Raw genomic sequence first — 6,500 nt, 5'->3', positions numbered from 1 at the left:
GAATGTACAATCAAATGAGTCATTGAGGATTTCAAGATTTTTAGCATATCAGTAAAGTTGACTATTTAATGCAGTTGAATACTGATAGACAAAGGAAACAGTATATTTATCAGTATGGAGGTATGCATCAATTTAATAGAAAATAGAAAACTAAATTATTGTGTAATTCTATTAATGTAACCAGCATACTACATTAAAACATTTTTAAGAATCACCAGAACCTATTCTGTCAAGCTCAATACTTAAATACAAAGTAATGCCTCAATCCACTGCATAGAACAAAACCCACTATTCATAAATTGTAAGAAAGCTTTGTCCTATACAGGTCTTTATTTTCTATTTGAAAAGTTTTTTGCTGCCCATAAGATTAGATGAGGGGTTGGCAAAATACAGCCTGCAGGCTGCATCTGGCCCACCAGGCCATTCTATCTGGCCCACAGGACCCCTAAAATATTTAGAAAATATTTTTCTGCTCCTGACTGTCTGTCAAAGACAACAGAAGTCAGGGACAGTAGGACTCAGGGGAAGCCGGCAGCAGGAGGCACGAGCCCAGATCCTCCCACCCCCAGCCATTTCCCTGCTTCTTGCCCCTGCCCCTGCCCTCTCCAGCACCACATGGCTCCTGGCTGCATGGCTGGACTGGGAAGCATAGGGCTGCACCAGTACAGGGGGTGGTGTGCATACGTGCAGGCAGGGGCAGAGAGTGTGCACGTGTAGACGGGGCAAAGTGTGTTTGTGTAGGCAAGGCAGAGTGTGTGTGTGTGTGTGTGTGTGTGTGTGTGTGTGTGTGTGTGTAGACGGGGCAGAGTGTGTGTGTACAGGCAGGGGCAGAGTGTGTGTGTGTGTGTGTGTGTGTGTGTGTGTGTGTTCATAGGGTGAATCCCACATGCACACCCCACCATACAAATGCACCCACAGCCCCCCTTGCACAGCCATATATGCAGACCCCCCCACACACCCCAGCCACCCTCTCACTACACACAGCCTCCCATAAGCCCCATACACACCTACATAGCCACACATACACCCACATGCTCCCTCACCCCACTTACCCACACACCCACAGCCCCTCAAAAACCTATACCCACCCCCCCACAATATACAAGCCTAAGACTTCTAAACTTTTTAAGCTATTGTGCAATCACCTCTACATATACTACACAAACACATGTAAATCAGGACAAAAATATTTTTTGAAATCAAATTAATGAATGTTTTAGACATTCACTTTTTAGAATATAATTTGGTATTTTTCTGGTTCTGAGATGGAAAAACCCTTTGCTGAAAGTAGTACTTCCTGGAGCAAGGGGAGGGACTTCTGGTGGCAAAGGTCAAGTTAGGGGGTGGGACTTATGGTCCCAAGATGGCAACCAGAGGGTGGGACACCTTTCAAGGGGTGGGGCTACCCAGGCAGCCTTCAACAGCTTGCCAAAACTCGGTAAGCATCCCTCCACCTGAAATAATTGCCTGCTCATGGATTAGATGGAGAAGATGTTTGTCAGATTGCTGATTATTGTTATAATTCTTAGACTGATTTAATGGCAGCACTTTACAGTGCCAAAGGTGCTTGTCCCAGAGGCCAGGGTGACATCGGGAACTCACCGGCAGCAGGAGTCGACACTCCAGAGAAACCTGCGCAGCTTGTGAGCCGGCTCTTCATTCAGCTGCAGCTGGCTGGCGACGTCAGCGTTGAACGCTGGCCAGTGAAGATAAAAGCGGTGGTGGCTGTAACGGAGGGGGCGGATGGCCCCAAAGAGGGAAATCTGTCGACGGAGGAAGAGGAGGGTGAGGCCCCGCGGCGTCCTGGGAAGGACAGGGAGCCAGAGCAGGAGATGCCAGAGAGAAGGAGCTGGCGGCAGCTTCCAGGAGTCGGCGGCAGACAGGAGGTGTCTGAACTGGATAGCGGTGAAGGGAAGTCACCACAGAGGACCCGCCGGAGCCAGGTGCACGCTGGGTGCAGTAGGGCGGCAAGGATCCCTAAGGAGGAGCTAGATCGGGACGGGGTCGCCGCTGGGACCGCGGGTGCCCAAGCCTACTAGAAACATAGGTCCTAAGGGCTGAGGGTCTGGAGCCAGATCCATAACTATAGAGGCTCGACCCTTTTGGTATACAGAAAAGGGGTAAAGGAAGGCAGCAGATGGGCAAGAGGAGCCACGTGCCTCCTCTTCAGGGCCAGCTCCAGAAGGTGGTATAAGGCCGGGGTGTAGGGGTGGTTGGAGCCCCGTGTACATCTGTTGGGTGGACCCGGGCAACGAGAACCCATCAGATGACTCCCTCCCATTGACAATACACCAAGAAGTGGCAGGCAAGAGCGGGGGTGATAACACGGTAAAAGAACATCCGCTTTGCCCTCAAGGTCCCGGGGCAGAGCCGACATCCATACCACTCTAAATTGAATGTGCAGGGCCAATCAGGATAGTGCAAAGCTGACTGGGGCAGTGCTGAGCAGTGCAGGGCCGACTGGGCATCACAGAGTGGTATGGATCCAGTTGGGTTAGTGTGGAGCAGCAGGGAACAGACTGCAGTGCAAATGGGACCAGGCATTATGGAGCACCCTGGGAAGTGAAGAAGCGGGGTGTAGTCGTGCCAAGTGGCAGCCCTACGTTTAAGGTTCCTTTGGTGATCTGTTTTTCTGTTTCCCCAGGTGAAGGGGTCTAGGGGCCATGATCTTTTGAGTTCCCCCAAGTGTCAGGGCTGAGGGGAGAGCCTTGCAGATTTTCTTTATGTTTCCCTGAGAGAAGGGGCTGGAGGGAAGGCGGAAGGCAGGGTAGGGACAGAGCTGAGAGAACAGGTCCTGCGTTGGCGAACAGTAATAGCAGGCAGCCAGCAGAAGGGCACAGCTCCACAGAGGAGGCCGAGGCCAAGGGGGAACAGCGCACATGAGGTGGAGTGAGGCCAGGGTGTAGAGATGACGGAGCCCTGTGAATGACTGCCGGACAAACCACGGGCCACTGAGTGAACCAGGCGATCAACCCCGTCCACTGAGGAACCAATAAATCGTGGCAGGCGAGAGCAGGGAAGGTGAGTCATGGAGGAGACACCTGCTCGGCCAAAGACATGAGCCCAGAGAACGCCCAACGTCCACCACCCAGGTGAAGGCCGCTCGAGAACAGATACTCGAAGTCCAACAGTCACAGCAAGACAAGCCAGTTGTCTGTTTTTAGCCACTGGGTTGGCATGAATGAGCACGGGGCAGCATGGAACAGCAGGAGACAAGCAAAGTGGGGCAGAGGGACACAGGTGCAGGGCCTGGGGCAAATCAGCCTGTGCGGGGCCCCGCTCCCAGACGCAAGGAAGCCGGTGGTGGATACAGTGGCAGGGGTGGGTGGCAAGCAGCCGGATGTGAAGCTGGCAGCAGTATAGAGTCACTGTGGCTGCTCCACCCAGCTCCGTGTGGCCCCCCAAAGCATGGGGCCTGGGGTGGTCACCCCGATTCGCACCCCACTAAGGTCAGCCCTGCTGAACACTGTATGTGGTCGTCCACCGCCATTTCATAGTAGCAGGATTTCTCTTTCTCTCTTTAACTGTAGGAACCATTGTCCATTGCAGTTCTGGGGACAATGTTAACATCAGTTCCAAACTAATACATTTCTAGTACAGTTCCAAACTAACCAGTTCCAAAATAACACTTGATCTGAGCCTTCAAGATGATCCTACACCACTGACTGGTATAGGATCAGCTTTGCCATTGACTTTAACATATACAAGATCTGGCCCTTAATAATGGATTGTCCCAGAGGTGTGACTGGAAAAGACATCAGAACATTGTAATTTTACCGAACTGTATCAAATCGGCTTTTAGAATCTAACTTGGAAATAAAATATGTCTTAAGTTTGAAACTTTCCTCTGCTCCATTGCTAGTTGAGAATAACTTGTTATATTTTCTTGCACGCAACTCAAATAATTTAACTTGTCTGAACTTGTAATTACCTGGAATGGCAGCAGTTCATCACCTTGAACTTTTTTTTAACATTCTTAAAATACAATTATGGTCTGATTTCTCCACAACTATGATGGCCCTGCACCTGTGTCCCTCTGCCCCACTTTGCTTGTCTCCTGCTGTTCCATGCTGCCCCGTGCTCATTCATGCCAACCCAGTGGCTAAAAACAGACAACTGGCTTGTCTTGCTGTGACTGTTGGACTTCGATAGTAAAGACTGGATAGTTGCAAAAGTGATAAGGCTGTAATTACATATCAAAGGTGTTTTAAACTGTTTAACTGAAGTTAACTATTTACAGTGACCCATCATTTTGTCATTTTGTTTGTAACTTCCTTCTCTGCCTGAGAATCAAATGTTTCTCTGACTTCTTAGGATTATCCCTGAAGGATTTCCAAATATGATCTAGACTTCCTGCTTTTCTCTCCCACTCACTTGAACTGTGCCATTATGATAGTATTTCAAGCAGCCCTTAGAAACATAGACATCTTACATACATCATTGTTTTAAATGCAAGTATTTGGTTACAGAAATTAGATTGCACAATACAAATATTTACATTTAAAATACCACTTTTTTTTAAACTTTTTTGTATAAGATTTGAATACTTCTGATTTAATCAAAGCAGAGAATTTTCTTCTGTAGGAATAGCTATTTTAGATCACAACAATGGTCCATTTAGTCCATATCCTATCTTTGATGTTGACCACTAGAAAATGTTTCAGAGAAAGGTGCAAGAACCTGCAGCAAGTAATTATGAAAAAGAAGTCAATGCCACTGGCAGTTTACTGTTGTTACAAGACTGACTTGTTCAGAACCTAAAAAGATGTCATATCTTAACAACTTACTTGTCCATTAAGCATATTTTAAAAGAAATGTTAATACCATATTTTTCTTTGATTCATAGATTCATAAATTGTTAGGGGCTGGAAGGGACCTTGCAAATCATCAGGTCCTGCCCCTCACTCTAGACAGGAAGACAACTGGGGTCAAGTGGCCCCAGTGAGGTGACTGTCCGGTCTCCTCTTGAAATCTTCCAGGGTAGATGACTGTACCACCTCTGGAGGGAGTTTATTCCACAGTCTGGACACCGTGGCTGTGAAGGAGTTTTTCCTGGTATTATGCCTGAAGCAGCTTTCCAGGAGTTTATATCCATTGGTCCTGGTCTTCCACAGGGGTGCCCTAGTGAACAGTTGTTCACCAAGCTCCTGATGCACTCCTCTGATATAGAGGTGAGCCGCTATCAAGTTCCTTCTCAACCTTCTCTGCTTTAGGCTGAAGAGGCCCAGGTCCCTCCGCCTTTCCTCGTATGGCTTGCCTTGCAAGTCCCTGATCATATGGGTGGCTCTTTTCTGGACCCTCTCAAGTTTTTCCAAGTCTTTACTGAAGTGTGGTGCCCCGAACTGGATGCAGTACTCCAACTGCAGTCTCACCAGTGCTGAGTACAGCGGGAGTATCACTTCCTTAGTCTTATACAAGATGCATCGGTTGATGCATGCCAGCATGTTATTTGTCCTGCTGGTCATCCCATCGCACTGATGGCTCATGTTCATGTGATGGTCAGTTATTACCCCTAGGTCCCTTTCGACTGTGGTGCAAGTCAAGCTGTCACTTCTGAGCCTGCAGGTATGCTGAAGGTTATTTGCCCCAAGATGGAGCATCTTACACTTGGAAGTGTTAAACTTCATCTGGTTCAAGTCTGCCCAACTCTCAAGCCTGTCTAGGTCTGCCTGTATCTGCAACCTATCTTCTGCATGGCCACACTGCCCCATAACTTGGTGTCATCCGTGAACTTGGCCAGCAAACTTTTCACTCCCCATCCAAATCATTGATAAATCCAATCATTGCTGAAAAGGAAGCTTCTTTGGCATTCCTGTGCTGGGTGCTTTTAATAAGGGGTGCTGGGTGCTTTCATACTTTCAAAATTGTGATTAAAGGTGCTGAAAAGGTCTTGGATATGGCTCTTAAGTCATACATGCCCAAAGTAATGAAATTACCTTTCGTCCACAACAACAGACCCATTTAATTCTATAAAAATAATACAGACCAAAATCTGTTAGTGCCATCTATATGTAAATTTTCTGCCTTCTATTACAATTACTTTAAGTTGGTTGTAAATTTACTAGGAGGATAAATTCAGCAGGAGGGTGTCACCCTAATGTCAGAATTAGACCTTAGAAAAGTTGACCCAAATTTGGCTAGGTTATGAGTGGGCCTTGCACTTTTCAGTGTTTATTCATTTAATTTGGGGAATGAGAGAGGAGCATTTCCAGTTCTATGCAGATGTCCTAACACTGGGATTTGGAGAATTATAATTTTGTATATACTGCTGTATGAAGCTGTTTTGAGGGTAATTTCCCAAATTCTGTTCTAAATAGGATCTACTTTAATTTCATTACATGTATAAAAATGACTTACTTGTTATCTTAAATGTGTATTCTTGCTTTTGAGCCCCTGGATTACCATCTGTAGCAGGGCACTAAGGTGCCTGCTACTTGGAAAGCTGGAGTAGTGGCTCAGGTGCTGGTTGCTAGGGGTAACCAGGAGGAGCTAAGGGCCCA

This window comes from Crocodylus siamensis, chromosome 4 (genome assembly GCF_052110815.1).
Source record: "Crocodylus siamensis isolate JL-2025a chromosome 4, ASM5211081v1, whole genome shotgun sequence".
NCBI classification, from domain to species: domain Eukaryota; kingdom Metazoa; phylum Chordata; order Crocodylia; family Crocodylidae; genus Crocodylus; species Crocodylus siamensis.
This window is presented reverse-complemented; position numbering follows the sequence as displayed.